General features: G+C 36.8%; 1 protein-coding gene and 1 long non-coding RNA gene across 5 annotated transcripts in view; one reads left to right on the top strand and one right to left on the bottom strand.

Moving 5' to 3' along the window:
* Positions 1–25,083, top strand: part of LOC106874430 (1-phosphatidylinositol 4,5-bisphosphate phosphodiesterase epsilon-1) — a 1,217,386-nt gene that overhangs the window by 267,331 nt on the left and 924,972 nt on the right. The window lies entirely within an intron of this gene.
* Positions 3,771–25,083, bottom strand: part of LOC128251581 (uncharacterized) — a 28,911-nt gene continuing 7,598 nt past the window's right edge. The window contains exons 2-3 of the long non-coding RNA XR_008267179.2: positions 9,238–9,345; positions 3,771–6,508 (exon numbers count right to left, since the gene is read on the bottom strand). This is a non-coding gene — a long non-coding RNA (uncharacterized LOC128251581). The remainder of the gene's footprint in view (positions 6,509–9,237; positions 9,346–25,083) is intronic.

Genomic DNA, 25,083 nt, shown 5'->3' with positions numbered 1-25,083 from the left:
CGAAAACAGAAAAGACGTTTTGTTTATGATTGACCCTCACTGTTTTTAGTGTAGGCGTGTCACTATTACCTATAAACTACACTTGGTTTGAAGTGAACGGCAAACCATTGTCTTTGCGATGGTCAATGGTCACTACAATTGACAGGATACAAAACTATTGATTCCGTGGCTGAATGGTGGGAGATTAAATATCCGGGCAAGGGTTACTCGGCACCACTACTGATGGGATAGAACCCACAGACTTTGCAGTTGTATAAAAAAAATAGATATAGGTAAAAGCGTGGACGGTGGAGTGGCCTCACTGAAGGATGTTGTCACTGCTGTCACAGTCGAATGATCTTAGGAGAAAGCTCAATAACTTAATTAGTAAAGCGCTGGAGGAAACGTAGAAGTAGTATCTAGGTTTTGTCTCTTTAGATCTGAAACCACAGTCCGCAGAATTAGACTTAGCAATTCAAAATATATATGACGACATGAAAGAATGGACTAGAAACATAATCCTGGCTTATTGTGTATGCAGCACAACTCAGCGGGAACCGAAGAGGCTTGACAAGCCGACCCATAGAGACAGGGAGGGCAACTGGCTGATGACGATAAATAATATTCAACTATGGGATCGATTTAATAAATGCACTTCCTCAGAAATTGTTATGATAAAATCAATAGAGCGTTCGACATTGTTGATCTAGTAAAGTCCACAGTGATTATCGCCTTTCTAAGACACTAATCACCACACACACACACACACACACACACACACACACACACAAATACAAACACACTGAATATATCAATCAGTTTGATCTTGATCAATCAATAAATTATTTATCTCACGCAAGTGTGATGTAGTCAATTGCGCAATTTCTTATACTCAGAAATATCTAAAAATGGATGATCAGCTCCATTGTCTTCTAAGTAACATAGAAATGGAAAGTTGGACGCATGATTCCCAGCGAGTTCAGCCTCAAAAGTAAAGTGAAAGGACTGTTAGCGGAAACTAAAACCATGTCGCAAAATCAATTTACAAAGACCCTACAACACTAACTCTACATACACCGTCTCTCGATATATATATATATATATATATATATATATATATATATATATATATATATATATATGCACGCGCGCGTCTGTGTGTGTGTGTGTGTGTGTGTGTGTGTGTGTGTGTGTGTGTCTACGTACACAGGCGTACACAGACACAGAAAGCTATTGCTATAATCGATGGATTTAGAGCCACTATGTGACTGATATTCCGATGTAGTTCCGTATTGGCTACAAATAGAAACAAAAGCAGGTGGTTAGCGGTGTGCTGCTAGTCTTGTAGTATGGTAAAAATGCCTAAATATGATGTATAATAAGTTTCAATGCTCTTCTTCTCTTTCTCTTTTCCTTCTCTGCTTTTCTCCTCCATTCTCTCTTTCATTGTATCACGTATTTCTAATTTAAGTGTGATGTGTATCTGTGTATATATATACATATGTGTGTGTGTATGTGTTTGTCTATGTGTATGTATGTGTGTGTGTGTATGTGTTTGTCTATGTGTATGTATGTGTGTGTGTCTATGTGTGTGCATGTGTGTGTATGTGTGTGTGTATGTATATATGTATATATGTGGATACGTATGTATCAGATTTGATGTTCTATATTATAAAACTCTTATTTTCACTTTCGTTTTCGACCTAGCTGTCTGTCTCCCTGTCTATCTCTATTTGTTTTTCCCCTCTGTCTGTCTAATTACCTGTGTTGTTGTGTATGTTTCTCTCTTTTTCTGTTTGTCCATCTTTCTTTCTCCTTCACGGTCTGTCCGTCTGTCCGTCTGTTCGTCTGTCCGTCTGTCCGTCTGTCAGTCCGTCCATTTCTCTCCCCTCTCCTGTTTCTCTCCTTCTCTCTTTCAACTTTTCTCTAATGTAGAAATTTACTCCTTCACTTAATCACTCTCTCTCTCTCTCTCTCTCTCTCTCTCTCTCTCTCTCTCTCTTTCTCTCTCTTTATTTCTCAATATTTTCTGACTTTACATCTGTTATATATTTCACTTCTTTCACCCGCTTCACTTCTCTCTCTTCCACCATCTCTCTCTTCCACCATCTCTCTCTTCCACCATCTCTCTCTTCCACCATCTCTCTCTTCCACCATCTCTCTCTTCCACCATCTCTCTATTCCACCATCTCTCTCTCTCCCTCCCTTTATGTATTTCTTCCTTTCCCGCGTCCTCTTTAAAAATTAAAATCCTTTCTATTACTCCCCACTCTTATCGTCTTCCTCTCTTTTCTGTTGGTCAATCTTTTCTCAAATCTCTCTACCAGTTTCTGTCTTTTACTGTCTCTCTGCACCTGTCCTTCAACTGTGATGTCATGATAACTGTTAATCTCTCATCACCATTTCTCCCACTCACTCTTTCTCTCTCAACCTCTCTCTCTCTCTCTTCCCTCCTCCTCTAGCTGCTTCTCTTATATAATATGATGGTGGTTCTCTTCGGGTGTATTTCACGATTTTTAGTCAACCTTTAACACAAACTCACTCTCTGTATGTCACAGATACACACTCTCTCTCTCTCTTGCGCTCTCTCTCTCTTGCGCTCTCTCTCTCTTGCGCTCTCTCTCTCTTGCGCTCTCTCTCTCTTGCGCTCTCTCTCTCTCTTGCGCTCTCTCTCTCTTGCGCTCTCTCTCTCTCTTGCGCTCTCTCTCTCTCTCTTGCGCTCTCTCTCTTGCTCTCTCTCTCTCTCTCACTTCCTCTCTCTCTCTCTCTCTCTCCCTTTCTCTCTCTCTCTTCCTCTCTCTCTCCCTCCCCCCTCTCTCTCTCCGATTAAGTTTTTGTGACATGAAGTCGTGCTAAATGTTAATCTGGTCGTACAACCCTATAAGCCTAACGTTTCTCTTCTATGTCCTCCTCCATCTATTTCTCTCAGCCCTCATCTTTTAACACCATCTCTCATTCCCTCTCTCCCTTCTCTCTCTGATTCTTCCCCCCCCTCTCTCTTCCTTGCGCACAATCTCTTTCTAATATATAAAACGAACTTCCTATATATCTCTCTATACACCTGTTATTTCTCGACATGTGATATTAGTGGAAAATATCAAATTTATGCATTATAGTACTTACTATACTCTGACTTCACCCCCTTCTCCTCTCTATTAGCTTCTCAGTTGATCTTTCTTCCCCTCTCTCTTTCTCTCTCTCTCTCCCTCTCTTCATCTCAAACACTTTTTGCAGTTTCTTCCTTTTTCTCTATCGATCCCAGAGAGAAAGAATGAAAGAGAGTACAATCTATTTTACTTCTCCTCTCTCTATCCCTATTCTCCGTTCCTCCATTTCTCCTTCTCTTTCTCCCCTTCCTTCCCCCTCTCTTTCTCCCCTTCCTTCCCCCTCTCTCTCTCCCTCTTTCCCTCTCTCTTTCTTTCACTCACTATACAAATCCCTGACATGTGATACAGTAGTAAATGTCACACTAGTACTGTACTATAATCTACTACACTAACCTTTGACTTCTCACTTTCAAATTCCTCCAACTCTTTTGGCTTTCCTTTTTACCTTATACCCTTCTATCTTTCTCCTACTACTACCTTCTTCATTCTCTCTCTCTCTTTCTCTCTTTCTCTCTGTCTGTCTCTCTCTGTCTTTCTCTCTCTCTTATATTGCATTATGCTACATCATTTTTCTTCCTTCCTCTATCTTAGTGCCAACAACTCAAACGTTGTTTTTTTTTACATTCTTTTCCTTCTCCTCCTCCTCCTCCTTCTCCTCCTCCTCCTCCTCCTCCTTCTCCTTCCGTCTCACTTTTTCTTTCTCTCCTTTCTTGACCTCACTTTTTTTTTCATATTGTTCTTTCTATTATTCTCTCTCTGCTCTATCATCTTTTTATCATTCTCTTCTCTCTCTTATTCTCTCTCTCTCTCTCTCTCTCTCTCTCTCTCTTCTCTCAGTGTTTATCCTAGTTTAACTCGGTCTGTTTGTCATGTCTTCTCGCTCACTCATTTCTATCCTTTTCTCACGCATTCTCCTCCCGTCTCTCTCTCAATCTCTCCCCCTTTCTCTCTCTCTCTCTCTCTCTCTCTCTCTCTCTCTCTCTCTCTCTCTCTCTCTGGCACTCCGTCTATCTATCCATCTCTTAGTATTTTCTGGTTTGTTTGTATCACCTTCCATATCTGTTTCTTACTCCCTTTCTCCCTTTCTTCCTCACTTCCCTACTCGCATCTCCTTGTGCGTGGCCGTGTGTGTGTGTGTATATATAATCACAAGATATGGTTAAGCGGTAAATATGAACGTCTATTACACAACACCGTTGAATTCTATCAACGACGTCTCTCTTTCTCTCTCTATGTCCATCTCTGTATGTTTCTCTTCATCTATGTATCTGTCTTTCTCTCTTTTCTTCAATGTTAATTTGCATGTGTTCCGTTGTCTCTTCTTGTCTTGCTTAATACTGTCCTGTCTGCATGTTTACCGTTTCTAATTCTTCCTGCCTCTTTGTCTATAACTATCTATTTCTTTCTGTCTGTTTTCTCAACCTGTGCCTGTCTGTTTGTCTCTCCCCACTCTCTCTCTCTCTCATTATATTTTACTTGTGGCTTTTCTGTCCCTCTATGCTCATTGTCTGTTCATTTATTTCTGCTTTTGTGTCTATCTATCTTTTAATCAATTTCTTTTACTCTATGCCTTTCTCTATTTACCTGTCTGTCTATCTACCCCTTCATCTCATTCTCTCTGTCGGTTATTCTCTCTCTAACTCTATGCCTGCCAGTGTTTATTTCTAGCTCTCTCTTATGTCTTCCTCTCTCTTTGCTGATTCTTACCCGCTGTTTCAATGTCTCTCGCTCTCTCTCTCCGTCTCTATCTATCTATCTATCTATCTATCTATCTATCTATCTATCTATCTATCTATCTATCTATCTATCTATCTATCTATCTATCTATCTATTTATCTGTCTGTCTATCGCTGGTTCTGTCTTGTCTTTTTACGTATCTCTCGTAGTATTTCCCCCAGACTCTGTCTATCTTCTTCTCAGTCAATATCTCCGTCTTTGTGCCTGCTACTGTCTATATGTGATTGTCTCTCTATATGTCTCTCTATCTCCCCCGACGCCACCTCTCTCTATTCTCCTTCTCTAACATTACAGTAGTAACTGTGATGCAGATGTACTTTACCAAAGCTCTAAACACGTAGCTTTCCTCTGTGCCAGTCTATTACTCTGTCTGGCACATACACACACACACACACACACACATACACACACACACACACACACACACACACACACACACACACACATTACACACAGGCGAACGCAGACACGCAGTCACACTCTAACACGCGTACGCACACAATCACAGACACATACGGCGTAGAAACACACCAACACATACACCTTGCACGCGCGCATGCAGAAACACACACACACACACACACACACACACACACACAAACACTCACACATACATACACATAAGCACAAGCTTTTAATTCTTTCCATTTGTTTTCTTCGTTTCTGGATTTCTTTCTTTCCTTCTTTCCTAAATTCGACGTCTTCCTTTCTCCATTTATCTCGTTTCTTCTCCACGTCTTTCTAATTGTCTCTCTTTGCTCATGTAGTTGTACATATTGTCTTGGCACAATATATTATTGTTATCATAAAAACTCTCTTCTACCCCCTCGCTCTCTCCATCTCATCCTCTCTCCAACTTCTCTCTCCAACTTCTCTCTCCAACTCCTCCTCTCTTCTACGGTTGGTCTGTCCCTCCTGTTTTTATTCTCTTCGCCAAAGTAGCGTTAAATATTTATTATGGACTACGTGAGATACCCGACGTTGCTCGGGATTAAAATAGCATAGTTTGTATACATATATTACAGTTTTGTTAAAACATATGATAAGGGGAAGTGCAGTATCGACATAAAATATCTGTGGAACAAATAATGAGCTAATTCGACTAAGCGACATGCCATGCATCCGTCTTGAGTATTCCAGGACCTAACCTGTCATCTCGGTTTTAGACATAAAGTTCCACACACACACACACACACACACACACACACACACACACACACACACACACAGACACAAACACGCCGCACCCACACATACACGAACACAAAAACACGCCCCCCACACACATACGAACACACACATATGTATACATACACGAAGAGTACTGAAGAGTTCCTCACTTTTGGTAAAACAAAATACGGGAGGATTGGTTAATTAGGATTTTATTCAACATATATTCCCCTCAGATTCACAGACTATAGCAGCAATCCTTCAATTTTTCTAAGTCCTGTAAAACAACTCGGAAGGTTGGGCTTCCCACCTAGCCTTTCGCGATATCCTTAAAGCCAGGGACTTTTCAGTACCGCCGTGTGTGTGTGGAGGCGCAGGCATAGCTGTGTGGTAAGGAGATTGCTTCCCAACCACATGGTTCTGGATTCAGTCTGCTGCGTGTCACCTTGGGTAAGTGTCTTCTACTATAGCCTCGTACCGACCAAAGCCTTGTGAGTGGATTTGGTAGATGGAAACTGAAAGAAGTAAATAATCAGAAAATGAAGAAAAGCTCAGATTTACAAACACATAGATTTGGCCACATTTATAGCTTATTTATCAATACAAAGCATGATATAACAAATAGGTGACGTATATATATATATATATATATATATATATATATATATATATATATATATATATATATATATATATATATCGATTTAAATGAGAGCTCAAAACTGATCCATTGAAAATACTTTATTATGATTAGAGGTCATTATCATAATAAAGTATTTTCAATGGATCAGATCTGAGCTCTCATTTAAATCGATATAAATACAAAAACTCACTTGTTAGTATTTTGCTACGCTTGATAACAGATACAATATTTTTGCCAAATTTTGGTATAAAAATATATATAAATACATATATATAAATACATATATATAAATACATATATATAAATACATACATATATATATATATTTATATATATAGTTCCCTTTTTTTAAAACTCATATATGTAAAGTAAGCTGAAAGTAATGACTAAGTAGCCAGTGGTCCATGTATGTGTGCGTGTTTATATGTGTGTGTATGTGTTTATGTGTGTATGTATTTGTGTCTGTGTGTGTGTGTGTGTGTGTGTGTGTGTGTGTGTGTGTGTGTGTGTGTGTGTGTGAGTGGTGTGAGTGATTAGAGGGAAACTTGACTGCTAATTCTTGCTGTTCATGTAACCACGCAAATGTCACTCACCGGCTCATTGAAATGGAAATGATTCAAAACGTTTTAAAATATCCTTTACATGAGAAATTATCGAACAGAACCATTGATCCACGATATTCCTGCCACACTCTGAAACCAAATTTCATAGATTTAACCTGAAGACTTTCTTTATTTTTGCTTTCATGTCTCCTCTGGCGATTCTTGAGGATATTTTAGGAGTCTTTGTGGTGATTGAGGAATCATGGTTCTTACACTTGTAATATTGTTTTCTTATATTCATATTCTTTTATGCTTTTACTTGTTTCAGTCATTTGACTGTGGCCATGCTGGAGCACTGCTTTTAGTCGAACAAATTCACCCCAGGACTTATTCTTTGTAAGCCTAGTACTTATTCTATCGCTAGCTTTTTGCCGAACCGCTAAGTTATGGGGACGTAAACACAGCAACATCGGTTGACAAGCGATGGTGAGGGACAAACACAGACATAGACACAGACACACGCACACGCATATACATATACGACGGGTTTATTTCAGTTTCGTGTATCAAATCCACTAACAAGGCTTTGGTCGACTCGAGGCAATAGTAGAAGACACTTGCCCAAGGTTCCACGCAATGAGACTGAAGCCAGAACCATTTGGTTGGCAAGTAAGCTTCTTATCACACAGCCTCTCCTGCGTCTAGTATGTATACAATTCATCCTGAATTAGAGTTTCAGTCGTTTCTGTTGACCCAGACATTCCCCTGGTGCTCAGAACGTAAAGAGACAAAACAAACTATGACAGCATTTTGTCTTACAATATTGATTTCAAATTTATTACAAGACCAGCAGATTCTGGGGAGTGGTTAAGCATATTTCCTGGATCACAGTACTCAACTGATACTTAATTTATCGACCCCAAATGAGTGAAACGCAAAGTCGACTCCGACGGAATTTGAAGTCAGTACGTGGAGAGACGGGCGAAATGCCGCGAAGTATTTTGCCCAGCGTGGTAACGATTCTGCCAGATCGCCGCCTTGCCATACTTATAATATTGATTTCTATTAAAGGGGCAAAACCACATGCTTTGCAGAAGAGTTAGTCAGTTAAATCGCCCCAGTATTTGACCTGTACTTTACACTATTGTGAAGTTGATGTCAGCGAAATTTAATCCCGGTACCTAAATGGCCGTAAGACATTTCATTCTCCGCATTATGCAGCTTAAAATATAATGATCAATTGTCATCTCTATGGTCACTGAAAACATAAGTGATCTTTTTTAATAGTGAGTACTTTGGTATGTTAACTCTTTTATTTTTCTAGAAGTCTTTGCAGCTCTGACCAAAGAAAAATGCCATGTAAAATCGAACCAACGAGGAATCACATGTTTATAGTGAACAGCAGAAACGGAAGACGCTTGTTGTGTATCAGCATGAAAAATAGTGATACACATATTTTAAACGGTGTTCTATATGCGTGTGTGTGTGTGTGTTGTGAGTATGAAGAGAAGCTAAATGTTAACGGAACTCGTCTTTGGAAAAAGGAGAAATGTTCGAATTTATGCGACAAATCTTTATCAAATCTTGGATCTTTATGGTTTTTGTCACTGTTCACAATTATATTTTTAAAAATATTTTTAATGCATCATATAGATGTAAGTTTTGACGCTGAATCCGAATTTGTTACTCATTTATTCCAGAAAAAATTTGCGAAAATGTTACAGGTGATCAAAATTTGATAATTTTCAGAATTTTCAGCCAATCACAAAAACAGCGAGTCCGCTGCCTCTTCCGTCATCGGAAAGGGTGGGGTGAAGTGGGGGTATCAGCATGTCAAAACATTGCTAGAAATAACAGTCCAAGCGTTAAAATATACACGACCAAAGTTAACATTAAAACATTCGCGAGTAAATTAAATATTTAAAAGCTATGAAAAACAAACCAACAGGAGTTGCTAGAAATAACAGTCAAAACATTGTTTAAAACAGACATTTATTAGTTTAAAAAATTCAAAAACGAATGTTTGCAAAAAACTCTAGAACTTTATAAAATAAATTACCTTTCTCATATTTCCTTCTCCTCCTTGTGCGTATGCGCAGCATCTTTGGTTAGTATGGAAACAGAATTTTTCGCCAATGTGATGTGTAAAATACTCGCTTCTGATTGGCTAAAATACCCAAATTTTGCAGAGTTTAAAAACTAATAACTTTTTTAATTGTGGGTTTATAGGGAAAATGAATTTTATTTTCATAATTAGTATACAAAACGTAATCCATATACGAAATTTGAAGACAATTGGAACAAAATTGTAAACAGTGACGAAAACCACCAAGATCCCAGATTTTTCCCAACCCTCTTAAAAAATAATAACGCGTTGTCTACTCTGATTCTGTGTACATCATGTCTCTGGTCCATTGCCGTGAAGCTGTAGGAACCAGGTAACCAGATACAAGCAGGATGGTCACAAATGAAATGCTTTTGTTCATAAGTCTTCTCAGACAAATCAGACTCGAAGAAAACTTCAGTAAAATGTTATTATCAACAGAGAATAGTTTGGTGATTTTGTATTTTGAGATACGTAGATTAAAGCTCCAACAACAAAGGAAAATTATAATTATATAAATACAGAAAACTACCAAAAATATTTAAGGATGACGTGAAACTGTTGGCAATGAACGAAGATAAAAGAAACCACTTAAAGCAAGAATTATAAAGGGTTTGTGAAGGAATTTGTGATGGAATTCACAATATACATGTGTGGAGTTTTAATAATAATACAGAAACAATTTGTACAACAAAGTATAAATTTATCTAATAACAAAGTAATATAAGATTCAGAACGATAAAGATACACGTACGTGATAGAGTCGTACAATAACAGGAAGAAGTAACATGAAAAATTAATATAATAAGTCTGAAACTAGACTAAAATCTAAGACAAATTATAACAATATGAATTTGAACATTCAATATTAACAGCCACTGAACTTGAAAATAGAAGAGATGTATGTTATTTTGCCGCAAGAGTAATTATTCTGATTTAAGATATAGTGGCAAATTCTGAAAATGGAGTAAATGGAAGCGAGAAATCAATGGTTACGTGTGGAACATTACAACTCGCAAATTTTATGTATAAAGTTTATGTAATCTATCTAATTATGTATCTCTCTTTCTCTTTCTTCCATTCTTTCGCTCTCTGTCTTTCTCGATAAGCACGCACACGCAGAGATAAATGTATGTATATACATTTGGTATGATTAGTGAATTGTGAATAGTTTTTAAAAGGTATAGAACATTGTAGTATTGTATAATAATTAGTATGATATAAGTATGGAAGACATAACGGAAGCAAGCTTGAAAATTAACAACTGGAAAAAAAAAATAACTGGTTAATTTGCTGTGTAACTGATTAGAAACAAAGAGAATAGCAGAGGCGGGTTGAAGAGTTATTTTGTAGAATGACAAATTAAGAGAAGCGTGATACAAGTGATGATCAAAAGTAGGACGCTGGATCTAATTGAGGGGGTGAAAAATATAACACTTCAAAATGTTGTTACTTGCATTGTTTGTTTATGTTCGATAGATTGTACATATTATTGAGAGTTAGATCTGATCAATTGCCTACTTTCACAAACTGATTATTTCGTCAGTGTCATTAGCAGAGCTTACTGGTCTGAAAGCTTTCAGTTTGTTTAAGGAAAACTCTTTAGAACATCGGGCTTTTTCTACTGTAATAAGCCCACGGGCCGTAATTTCTTGATTATTCAACAGTAATCTCAGAGACCCAGCAAAAATTATGGATACTGCACTCATTCTCCAAGCTAACCCGTAATAAATGAAAATTATGGATAATACACTACTATCCAGTAGTGTTGTACTGAATAAATGCAGTACAATACTAGCATTTATGACGGCTTTCGTTGGTTTACGGAGGCAAGTGACACCGATGAAGTTAATATTCCTTTGAACAATTTTACAGCTGCAGGAAGAAGTTTCAGAAGGATGTCAATATGGATATAAAAGAATGAGGAATATGGCTGATGCAGAGGCTGGTAGTCAAGGGTGGATAGAATTTGGGCTACAGGAAAAGACACAAGTGAGTTGGGAGGGCCTGAAGGGAGGTAACCCTGGATCAATTAAGAGAAGAGGCAGCTGACGTAGCAGCTGAGAGGTTAAAGTGAAGAGACAGCATATCACTGAGGTGAAGAATGGAGTATGCTAGCAAGGGAGGATCAGTTTGATGATTTTTTTTCTTTCTTTATGTTTTTTAGAGGATATGTCGTTGAAGATATTTGCATATAGAACAGCATCATCATCCCAGAGATGCATCTAACTTGAGCTTTGCTGGAAGGTTGAAGTGTGAAATGCTGGGGATAGATAAGAAGCAATGTATTTAGAGAGAGTGTTTTAGAAGAAAAAAAGATTCTTTTTATCTTTGCCTTTCATCTATCAGGAATCAATAAAATGTGTACCTGTTATTTAGTGAGCCAAAACGATAGTGCCATCCACTTTCAAAATTGGTTTTGGCTTTGCGCCAATTTAAGAAATAAATATTCGAAAGACAAACTACCATTGCACACTATGAGGAATTGATATAGAGCAGTAATAAGATCCATACGAATACGTCGCGAATTTGACTTGAAAAGTAATAAATCATGTTAATAAGTAAAACGAATACAAACAAGTTAAACTAAAGATCAAAGACTTGAAGGAAACATCAGCCAAGAAATAATCATTTTCCCAAATGACTGCACAAATCGGATTAGGAAAAGGAGCAAATGCATCTGTAGACGAATGGCTTATATGTAGGAACACAAAAAAAGAAAAAAGAAATAGAAGTTCTGGATCAAACTGATAAATAACTGGTAAAAGGATTTCTTTTGATGGTAGACTTAATCCGCTACACGGATTAACACCACCACCTGACCCATGAGTGACTTTAACGGCGTCCACTCCGTTGCAAGTATTCGGACCTGGGATTCGTTCTCAGAACAGCTTCCTCTCTCTTTCTCAGCTGTCTCAGATAACCTGAAAATGATTTAGTATGTTGCCTTGTTGAGAGAGAGAGAGAGAGAGAGAGAGAGAGAGAGAGAAAGAGAGAGAGAGTGGGGAGAGAAGTGTGCGGGGGGTGGGATAGAAATTTGTAATGGTTCAAGTATCTGATGGGTAAATACGAATATAGATATGTATAATTAAGTACACAAATAATGATAGTATTTTATGGGTTTGCATTTCAAGTCTTGAATATTAGAAATTGTAGGCTACAGAAATATATTACATGTTTTGAAAACATTTACAGTTTTCTCCTTATGATGGGTGTCTGTAGAAAATCATGGTTATGTACAGCTTGAGTGACACAAACGGACACATTGTGGGAAAAAAATGAGTTTAGCTGCAGAGTAAGTCGGGGAAAAAAACAAACAGAGCAAGGCAACATACTAAATCTTGTGGTAATTTGTGTACCAAAACAATATAAGGCGGTAATGGACAATCTTTGTAAACACAATCACGTTAAAATGGAATATAAAGCTGTAATAGACAAACTCTGTAAGCACAATCACGAAAAAGAAAGACAGAGCGAAAGAAAGAAAGAAAGAAAGAAACAAAGGAAGAAGGAAGGAGAGAAAGAATGGAATAAAGAAAGAAAGAAAGAAAGAAAAAAAGAAAGTAATAGAAGTAGATAAATGGGTGATGAAAAACAAAACTGCTAGTCAATGGCTTAATTCGTCTTTAACGTTGTTGACAGGGGAAATAATAAAAAAAAAAAAACCCAGAGTAAACCAAAGTTAGCTTTACTTCGTTGTCAACTACATATCTTCAAACATGGAAGCTTTACTACCAATGGAAAGACTTATCATGAGAATTAATACCAATGAAGTAATGTGCAGAAGAAAATATAATACCGAAACGAAGAAGCAGATCGATCAACTTTATTTTTGCTTTCTTCATCAGAGGAGAAAGTGGCGCCTATGACCCTTTACAGAGTCTCTGAGACAATAGAGTGGGAAAGAAGATACTCCGGAAAACTGACTCGAATGCTAGCAACAGAGTACTTGCTTAAAAATACTCAAGGTGTCTGGGGATGATTTTGTAAAACCAGGCGGCGAATTAAGTCTTCTGGGAAGCTGACTATGAGAGGATTTGCACACAGAACACATAAAAAACAGAACAAATGCTACAAGACATCCAGTCCGAAATCCTTATATTCGAGTGATTTGGGGGAACAATGAGAGAACCTTTGCGCTGTCAGTTGACCAACTACGCATTTCAGCCAGAAAATTGCTATAAACATACCGTATTGCCTTAAAATGGTGACAGACACAAAGAATAAGGATGCCCATGATGCATTGTTTCTGGATCCAAAGTGAAGTGGTCAACGTCTGAACACAAACAAGGCTGTCCCGAGATTAAATATCAACGTATAATGTGAACATCACAGCTATGGCACCCTCTCCACACACAGCACAAATGTCGTGAGCAGCTTTCGCGGCCTTAGAACCTGGATTAAAAGCAAAAAGAAGGAGGTGTCGAAAATGCTCGTTTTTCTTAGGTTGACATTCCATTTTAATGATTTGAAAATAAACAAAAATTAACTAATACTAACTAGAAAAAAAAAACAAAAGACAAAATAGATTCCAAAATTAAAAAATAAAGGCGGTAACTTAGTTACCAACCCAATATATATATATATATATATACATACATATATATATATATATATATATATATATATATATATATATATATATATATATATATATATATATATATATATATATATATATATATATATAGATAGATAGATAGATAGATAGATCCAAAGTAATATTTCCAAAATTGGTTTAATGGTTTCAAGTGATATATAATCCTGGCGGTTACCATGTTAACTCTGAGACCGGTTCTCAATGCCGTCTAGCCTCATCGAATGTTGGTGGTATTCGAGTTACTGATAAGTTACTAGTCTCGGTTATTATCCTCGCTTGGTAAATCCGAATGTCCTTTCAAGGACTGCATGGTTTCCGTAGAGAAAATAATCCTTCCTACCGTAAGCACAAGGCCTGAAATTTAGGGGAAGGAATTAAGTCGATTACATCGACCCCAGTGAGTAACTGGTACTTATTTAATCGACCTCGAAAGAATGAAACGCAAAGTCGACCTCGGCGGAATTTGAACGCAAAGCATAACGACAGACGAAATGCCGCTAAGCATTTCACCCGGCATGCTAACGACTCTGCCAGCAAGGTTGTTTATGGAAGACCAGCATTCATCCATGGAAACTAGACTCCTCTCTCCACGCCACTGATGTTGTCCAAGGGAAAGGCAAAGATCGATACAGCTTGGTACCAGTGAAGTCACAACCTGTTTCTACAGCTGAGTGAACTGGAGCAACATGAAATAAGGTGTCTTTTGCACAAGAACACAACATACAGCCACGTCCGAGAATCGAACTCACTGCCTCATAATTGTGAATCCAACGCTGTAACCACTGAGCTATGCGCTTTCGTAATACACACACACATAAACACACACACACACACACACACGCACACACATATATATAATCGAGAGAGATAACTAAAATTGCTATAATAAATTTAGAAGTGTGATTGTTTCCTGAAAAGAATTGTAGGACGTTAGCATCCAGACATATCCTGAATTAACACAAGGAAATCTATTCTAATACTATATATCTTTATAAGAACAACAATAGTAATTTAATAATTGACATTGCAATAGAAAGGTCTATAATATGAGAAACGATTTGAAAAGCAAAGGAATCAGAGTGAATCAGCCATTAACTTAAAGTCATTCAGGCATACAAGAAATATGTCCACCACTTCATTTCTAATTGGAATAATACATAGTTGCTTCAATGAAAGCATGGAGATTTTACTAATAAGTATAGACATTGGCAAGATCCAGAAAATAATAAACACTAGAGTCTGAAAACGTTGCCAGAACGTGTTTTTGCGCAATCATTAAAACAGAAAAGTTGTAAGTATGCCACCCAAGATTAAACTTTTAATATGTTACATAAGAAAGGGAAATATTGACGTGCTTTTTAAATTATATAAATCATACTATGTGGGAAGGGGAGGAAAGATGGTAGTAATTATAAGAATTTCCCGTATGGGACTATAGCCAAGAGGTTTTAGAGGAGACATGTTAGTTGATTAAATTGAAACCAAGATTTTTAGGTATGTAAACTGACGAGACTAAATACTGTCATATCGTTCAGTTCTCTGCCGTTCTGACTATTCTTGGGAATAAATTGACAGAAAGCAACGACGTATTTTACCAACTCAGTAGTAACAAAATTAAATGTGAACCCTTAGAACGTAAATAAACGCACGTTGCACAGTGTTTAGTTCACTACGCTACTGTTTCCACCTAGGCAACACTTATTACGACTCTTCGAAGGGATGTTGAATAGTTCCTAGCCTTAAGGGTATTGTGAAAGGCCCAACATTCGGCGTTCTTTTACCGGGATTAGAAAACTGAAGGACTACTGCAATAAGTGAGTGAATCTGAGGGAAGAATATATTGGATAAAATCATGATTAACTGATTCTCCTGCATTTTCTTTTACTCAAAGCCAGGACCTTTTCAGCAGCACCTCATAATAAAATCTTAAACATTGGCGTAGAATTTGATATTTTGGGAAATGGATATAGTCGATTAAATTTATCCTAGTACGTAATTGGTACTTGTTTTAACAACTGCAGAAAAATGACATTGGCAGGATTTCAACTAAAAGAACCAAAAATCAAAATAAAAAATGATGTAACTAGATACAACAAAGCATTTAACTGTTTTAGCAATTTTGTTGATCGAAGAATCACTTCCAGCAGATAAAAATGTATCATTAAAATAAATGGAGAAATTGTCCAAATATAGAGAAATGTAAATATGAGATAACTACAATATTGGGAAGGCTGAAATTTAAAACCAGCCAGAAGGTGACTTCAAGATATAAAAATATGATGCAGACGAGTATGTATCCGAAACCACAAGAGTTACAAACACGCATTCACACAAATATATATATATATATATATATATATATATAAGCAATGTTAATTCTCTAAATGAAGTATTAACAGTAACTGCACGATAAAGTGTAGTATATTGCCACTTAAGTGTGGCTGACCCCTAGGGGTGGATGTTACTGTTGCTTTTAGCCCCAGGAGGACATCTCCAGCTGGCTTATCGACACACGACTGTGTCCTGTTTGCCAAGGGAAGTTATCCCTCTCACCACGATCTGCAGCACGAACGGATCCGGATTTCAGGGTTATTTCCCTTCTTCGGCGTTCGATAGCTGCTGACCTTGGCGAGAGAGACAAAAACCTGGCAATCTTATATCTACTTTTCCAGTGAAATTCTTCACTGATATCGAAAAGGTGAAAACAAGCAATGTTAATTCTCTAAATGAAGTATTAACAGTAACTGCACGATAAAGTGTAGTATATTGCCACTTAAGTGTGGCTGACCCCTAGGGGTGGATGTTACTGTTGCTTTTAGCCCCAGGAGGACATCTCCTCCAGCTGGCTTATCGACCCCTAGGGGTCAGCCACACTTAAGTGGCAATATACTACACTTTATCGTGCAGTTACTGTTAATACTTCATTTAGAGAATTAACATTGCTTGTTTTCACCTTTTCGATATCAGTGAAGAATTTCACTGGAAAAGTAGATATAAGATTGCCAGGTTTTTGTCTCTCTCGCCAAGGTCAGCAGCTATCGAACGCCGAAGAAGGGAAATAACCCTGAAATCCGGATCCGTTCGTGCTGCAGATCGTGGTGAGAGGGATAACTTCCCTTGGCAAACAGGACACAGTCGTGTGTCGATAAGCCAGCTGGAGGAGATGTCCTCCTGGGGCTAAAAGCAACAGTAACATCCACCCCTAGGGGTCAGCCACACTTAAGTGGCAATATACTACACTTTATCGTGCAGTTACTGTTAATACTTCATTTAGAGAATTAACATTGCTTGTTTTCACCTTTTCGATATCAGTGAAGAATTTCACTGGAAAAGTAGATATAAGATTGCCAGGTTTTTGTCTCTCTCGCCAAGGTCAGCAGCTATCGAACGCCGAAGAAGGGAAATAACCCTGAAATCCGGATCCGTTCGTGCTGCAGATCGTGGTGAGAGGGATAACTTCCCTTGGCAAACAGGACACAGTCGTGTGTCGATAAGCCAGCTGGAGGAGATGTCCTCCTGGGGCTAAAAGCAACAGTAACATCCACCCCTAGGGGTCAGCCACACTTAAGTGGCAATATACTACACTTTATATATATATATATGTGTGTGTGTGTGTGTGTGTGTGTGTGTGTGTGTGTGTGTGTGTGTGTGCAACACGCAGAAAGAGAACCATCGTTTTTCTTGAAGATGAGCTTTGGATGGCCGTAGAGTTGGGTGGCGACTGACTGGTGATTTTCAAAGCTGGCAAAACAAAGCTACGTTATCTGACTTATTGGTTTGACTTTGATCAAAGATCTCTCTTGGTTCAAATACATTCAATCCATTGCCTTGTCCATGTCGGCTGCCAAGAAGGTTGAGATCTCTTTTCCTTGCTCGGAAGTTTCTTATTTCCGAGAGTATTTTCGTATCTGTACAAAGCCACCATTCAATCTTGCTTTGAATATTGCAGTCACCTTTGTGCAGGAGTATTCGGTTCATCATCCGAATTTTCGCTGTGTCTTTTCCATAAGTATTTCGATGTCACTTGTTCTGATGAGCTTTCTGGTTTAATATAATCTGTAAAAACCTTTAAATGTGTTTCTCGCTTCTCTTAGAAAGAGCATCGTTTCTTTGTTGAGCTTCTGGTTAGTTATAATTCCTTTTATTCTTATAGATTCTTTCCTCGAACTGCTGCTTTCTGGAACTCACTAATATCGTTTTGTTTTCATCTATGATATTCTGTTTTTAAGCTTTCTGTCAATTATCATCCTTTGAACTGTTAAGCTCTTACATTTTCTTTAATGTAGTCCCTTACACTACAGTAGCCTCACACTTTACTTGCGACAAATTAGTGTAAAATGAACTACAGATGTTATAAACGCTTTGAATGTTACAGAAAACATGAAAACGAAAGAAAACTGCGCGTAACTTAAGTGCACACAGCTATATTCGATAGTTCAATGAAAGCATGCAGCATAAATTATTTCTGCACGATATCTTGGACAAGAGACTTCTACTTTAGCCCCCGATCTGACGAATGCCTTGTGAGTGAATTTGGTAGATGTAAACTGTGTGAAAGCCTGCAGTATAAATATTAGGTGTGTGTATGTGTGTGTTTGTTTGTTTTTGTGTGAGTGTGTGTGTATGTGTGTGTGTGTGTGTGTGTGCGCGCGCGCGTTCGTCTCACACCGCTTGACAACAGGCGTTGGTTTGTTTACGTCTCTGCAATTTAGTGATTCAGCCAAAAAAATCGACATAACAGCTACCACTCTAGATATTTGTTTGATTAAACTGCTCCACTATGGCTGCAGTCCAATGACTAAAACAAGTAACAGTTATAGAATTATATTAAATTTTGGTTTCTTTGTAATACTTTCTATCGTGACCACCTGTTATAGTTCCTTCTACAGCCTGTACGCTATCATTGAATTTGGCGTCTTTTAAAGTTCTACAGGAAGTGGTCTCAGGGTGATTCAGCTTCCATTCTTTCTTTCTCCGGATTCTCTTGAATTTCTTAATCTTTCTCCTTGCTTTGACATCGCTAATCACTTGTCTTTGTTGAGTGTGTGCATTTACAGCCATCTGACTGTCTCATTTCCTTATGAGCGTGAATTCTATCTGGCTTGTGTGACACTTGATTTGTAGGTGATCTGGTGGTTGGCCAGTTTCCGGAAGATAGTGTTGCAAATGGTTACATGCTTCCCATAACGAAACTTCAAGAGCTTTTATTATTCTTCATCTCGTGTACTTTATACGATTTAAAGCCACTAGTAATAAAGATACGGCTAGATCTAGCAGGTTACGTAATTACGTAGCTACATTCCATACTATGAAGTGTTAACCTATTTCGTCATACAGCAATGATTCAAAACATTGATATACTACACCGTTTTATCATTGACAAAACTGTAGATGTGCGGCAATATTGATGAAATTTTATTGCACAATATATAGGATATGAAATGTTTATTATGAAAAACTAAACGGATTTTAATGTTATGAGTATGTTTAAATAACTCCCGTGATTAAACCACAATGAACTGTTTTATCAAATGATTTCAGATCGTGTTACATGACAAACCAGTGTAGCATATATTTGTGTGTCTATCTGTGTATTCATATCTGTGTGAATATATATATATGTATGTACTCTTTACTCTCTTGCTCCATTCTACTCAGCTGTAAATGAGTAAACTTGCTGGAGGACCGCCTTTAGTCGAGAAAATCGACACCGGGACTTATTCTTTCTAAGCCTAGTACTTCTTCTATCGGTCTCTTTTACCGAACCGGTAGATTACGGGGACGTAAGTACACCAGCATCGGTTGTCAAGCGACTTTGGGAGAACAAACACAGATACGCAAACACACTCATATATCTGTATATATATATATATATATATATATATATATATATATATATATATACACACAGGGTGTCCACAAGATCTGGGTACATAGAGTAAATAAAATCATAACATAAACAATTAAATATAAGAAATAATATCTTAAAGTATGTGTTAATCCCCATGTACGCAGACTTTGTGGACACCTTTTATATATATATATATATATATATATATATATATATATATATATATATATATATATATATATATATATATATATGTATGTATGTATGTATGTATGTATGTATGTATGTATGTATGTATGTATGTGTGTGTGTGTATTGAAAGTGCATAGCTTAGTGGTTAGGGTTTTCGTTTCACGATCATGACGTTGTAATTTCAATTCTTGGCAGCGCTTTGTCGCCTTGAGCAAGACACTTTATTTCACGTTGCTCTGGTGATATATATATATATATATATATATATATATTATATATATATATATATATATATATATATATATATATATATATATATATATATATATATATATATATATATATATATATATATATATATATATATATATATATATATATATATTACACACACACACACAAATGCACACAAACACATACACACAGACATGCACACACATTTATATATACGGTTTTCAACCAGACTATCAGATGTTGGATATTACTGACACCGCTCGTTACAATACGCTTCGCATTGTGGCAGCTTTCGAATGATGCCACCACGACGGCTAAGCGGACAGGCCTATATCCCCCTGTACAGAACACCACTCCGTCGCAAGTTTACTCATTTACAGCTGAGTAGAATGGAGCAACGTGAAATGAAATGCTTTCTTCAAGAACAACGCACAGCCAGTCTGGCAATCGAAACCACGATGTTGGAGTAGGGAGTGCAACACCCTAACCACTAGGACACTCGCTTTCATACATCTACATATAGCGCACCCATTACCATGTATGTGTGTTTGTTGTGTGCCTGTACGCAATCGTCAACGCAGATACGTATATAGAATAAGTCACCAAAATATATAACAAACAATAGCTCATCATTGGAGATCAGTGTGTTTTTTTCTAAATCCGCGCTCTCTACTCCTTTATCGACGCTATACTTCACTTTTCCCTTCATTTTCCGCAAAATTATTCATACTGGATTTCGTCCCTTCTACATTTTAGTACCCTTGAAGTTAAACTTGAACCCTTGAACCCTTGAAGTTATACTTACTGAAAGAAAGACAGAAGTATTTTATAAAAGAAGAGACTATTTTGTCAGGTTATTGTAACAATGAAACAAACAGAAGGCGTGATTCATTTCAAACATTGTTGATAAAACGTTTCCATAAAATTTTGTAAAAATCCTTTTAACTAATTGGATGTATCAGAATGAAAAATATCGAAACTCAGAAATAATTGTTGAACTGTGGATATTAAAAAAAAAACAACAAATAAATAAATAAATCTATTAGATACACTAATTAATGAGATTGCACAACTTCATCAGCACAAAACACAAGGAAACCAATGTTTAGTCACAGTGTATATTCTTCACAAAATAATAACGTTACTTTAATAAAATATTCCTTTCTGCTGTAGGAACACGGTCTGAAATTTCGAGAAAGGGAGCTAGTCGATTACTTCGACCCAAGTACTTATTTTATCGATTTATCGACCCCAAGAGGATGAAAAGCAAAGTCGATGTGGCGGAATTTGAACCTAGAAATAGATGAAATAGTGCTAAGAGTTTTTGTCCAGTGTGCTAACGATTCTCCTAGTTAACCACCTTCTTTTTTCTTGCCCTAAAAGATATTAGCAAGACTGTGGATATGATAGCGTTGTTACAAAGTTCGCTTGACAAATACTTGTTTTGGGGTTCAAACTTAGCATTTGGGGCATGTATCTTCAACTATTAGCTCGAATCGACCAAAGACTTGTCAGTTAAATTTGATTGAATTTGTGTGGCGGATCGTCGTTGGACTTGATCCAGTTCTTTCAGTGATGGACATAATTTGTTATCAAGTGTAACAACATCACAGCGCGGTTTTGGGTGCCTTTAGTTGCAATCCGGTTTGTTGGAAGCATTGAAGTCAAGTGTCCGGTCTGAAGATTAGTTTCTCTCACCCGTATTTATGATCACGATAAGGCTCATTGATTTTTCCTTCCTCTGAAAAAAATATATAGGAAAAATACATAGGAAACAAAACTTACATAATAATCTATGAACTATTCTGTATTTACCTTAAGCACTTAGTGCTGCGATATACAATAACGTAAGTTATATAATAGCAAAAATACATTAATGATTATTTTTAATGAACAAGGCTATAAGTATATGATGGAGACTGGAGTTTTAATCGATTGAATCGATTCAATATAGAACACCAATCAATGGTACTTATTTTATCAATCTTCACTTTGGGTAGTAAGAAGTAAAATCAACCGCCATAGGACTTGAACTCAAAATGTGAAGTGTCGACAACAACAATGACGATTCTCTTTTATCTTTTACTTCTTTCAATCATTGACATTTCAGCCATTGGACTATGGACTACGTGGTTACAAAACGAGCTTTTTAACCACACAGCCATGCCTTGCAAGAATAATACAATGACTATTTTACCTACTTATGAAAATGAAATATTTTCATGATGGTCCACTTAAAAAATTTAAGTGGCTTTAACTTTGGTTGAAGATACAGACATGGTCTTTGTGGTTAAATATTTCAATTCGCAACTACGTAGCGTTAAGTTCAGTCCCATTACTTGGCATTTTGAGCGAGCGTCGGCTAACATGAGCTCCGATCGGCTAAGTATTTAAGATTGAAATTTTGTAGACGCTAACTACATGCAAAACCATCGAACGAACCGTTTCTGTTTTAGGGTGGTAGACTGAATCTTCTGGTATCTGATGTAACACCATTACTAGACCCATGAATACATTTGTAAGAAAGTTTGTTTTTCTATTGTGAACATTCGAGTTATATCCTTAGTCTGAGGGAAAATCTTTCGTTCCCAACAAACAGTCTCGAAGGTCCAGGAAAATTATTATGGTCGCTGCCCATCCTCGTCTGATGCCATTAAAAATATCAAATGTAGGCGTTTTGTAACTGCATGCGGGAGGATATCTAATTATAAACGTGTTCATTTACGCTGTTGAAAATAATAGAAAGCAGAAAATATGATAAATATTATTCTTGAGTGGTTAATAATAAGATATATATCTAACAGGTTAAATACATTAGTCTATTGTTTGAATCTGAATGAAATAACAGTTCCATGGACACTTTTTGTTCACGTAACAATTGAACGGAGGTTGATTTATCTTTTTTTCTTTGTCAGTGTAATTTTTTCCCCTGGTCTATCATTGTAACCGGAATCTGATTTGCTTTGATTGTAACTTAGAGATGGTTGCTCTATATGCTGGTGACCCGTAAAACCAGTAATTGCCACCATACCCTCAGCTAGTATCTAGTTTATGAAGACAACAAAATTAAATAACCAAATTCTTCTAAAGACAAGATTGTTGTGATGGTTTGATCAAATTGTCATCTGGTTGCTGCAGTGAACATTGTCCATTGTATATTTACTTATTGGTTTATCTGAACAGGGATATCGAGCTGTTATAAGTTATCTTCAAGGATCTTCAGCTTTAGATATCACCTTCGCAATCTATCTGTTACCTTCTTAAATGGAATTTCAGTCCCTAAACACACCCGCAATTTTTTCAGAAAAAGTTTACAAGTTTTTGTAATAAATATTTATATTAATTTTCCTAATGTTTTGAGTGGTAAAAGAAATATGACACATGTTTTGTACTTCGACACATTTAAATATTGTTTGGACTATATTTAAAGTAGAGGTTGTTGAATCTCAGGCTGCAATCCAATTCTGGAGCCTTTAACTGTTTGCTCTACTTATTGTCAGTAGTAGCTAAATCACTTTCAAATTCCATCCTACCTCATTAAAAACGAAGCAGCGAATAACATCCACCCAAGGACAGCATAGCAATTATATATAAAATCATAACCGCAACTTGTATCGTGTGACGTGAAATTTTCCCGTTGCTTTATGCATTATAATACCAATTAACAATAAGTTTTCCATATGGAAAGAATGTTTCCATTCTTTTATTCTTTTACTTGTGTCTTCTGGCGAGTTTTGAGGATATTCTAGTAGTCCGTGGAAACTGAAGAATTAAGGTTCTTACACTTCTAATGTTGTTTTCTTATATTCTTATATTCTTTTATTCTTTTACTTGTTTCTGTCATTTGACTGCAGCCATGCTGGAGCACCGCCTTTAGTCGTACAAATCGATCTCAGGACTTATTATTTGTAAGCATAGTACTTATTCTAAGAGTCCTTTTTTGCCGAACCGCTAAGTTACGGGGACTTAAACACAGCAACATCTGTTGACAAGCGATGGTGGGGGACAAAGGCAGACACACACATAAATACGCACACACACACACACACACGCACACACACACACACGCACACACACACATATATAAGGATTTACTTTTCGTAATGAGATAAAAAAAACCAAGGCTGTGCATATTTTAGAACATTTATAAATAGGTCTTGCAGCTGTTTTCAGGATATTTATTATATCCCTTCATTGGAGACGGTGTGAGAGGATGGTTATGCAATAGTGAATTTAGATAAGATAGGAAATAGAGAGTGAATGCAGGGATATTGTATTTGTAAATCCATTGTTTAAGCAAAATTTTATACATATAAGATTCCAAAGATTGGTCATTGTATTTATAAATCCATTATTAAGATTCCAATACCCTATGAGTGAAATCCAACAGTCTTTGAAATTGGTCATTCCAAATAGAGTTTATACACAGTGTTATTGAATCAAGGGTTCTCTTTAAATAGAACCCTTGGTATTTTATTTCATTACGATCCTTATATTCACACGCTGATATATGACCTACGTTGGAACCCTTATTCACATAATTACCAAACCTGGAGCTTAACTATGGTGTATTCTTAGCACTTACTCAGCATTGCCTGAAACCTCTGGGTCTAACTGACACCATTACCGCTCATAACCTATATACATACATATATATATATATATATATATATATATATATATATATATATATATATATATATATATATATATATATATATATATATATATATGTAAATATATAAAAACAAAAGGATAAAGAGAGCAAATGTAAGGTTGAAGAATTTTATGGATAGAGTCTTACAGCTGTTTCTGGGAAGATCCAGTACTTTCCTTCATCGGAGACAGAAAAAATAAAGTTATCTATTATTATATCCATAGGCGGATATTTTTAGTATGAAGTGGTAAAGAGTGTGATGTGCTG

The sequence above is a fragment of the Octopus bimaculoides genome, chromosome 2 (genome assembly GCF_046866305.1).
Source record: "Octopus bimaculoides isolate indiv1 chromosome 2, ASM4686630v1, whole genome shotgun sequence".
NCBI classification, from domain to species: Eukaryota; Metazoa; Mollusca; class Cephalopoda; order Octopoda; family Octopodidae; genus Octopus; species Octopus bimaculoides.
The sequence above is the reverse complement of the archived record's forward strand: the minus strand, read 5'-3'. Positions and strand labels throughout refer to the sequence as shown.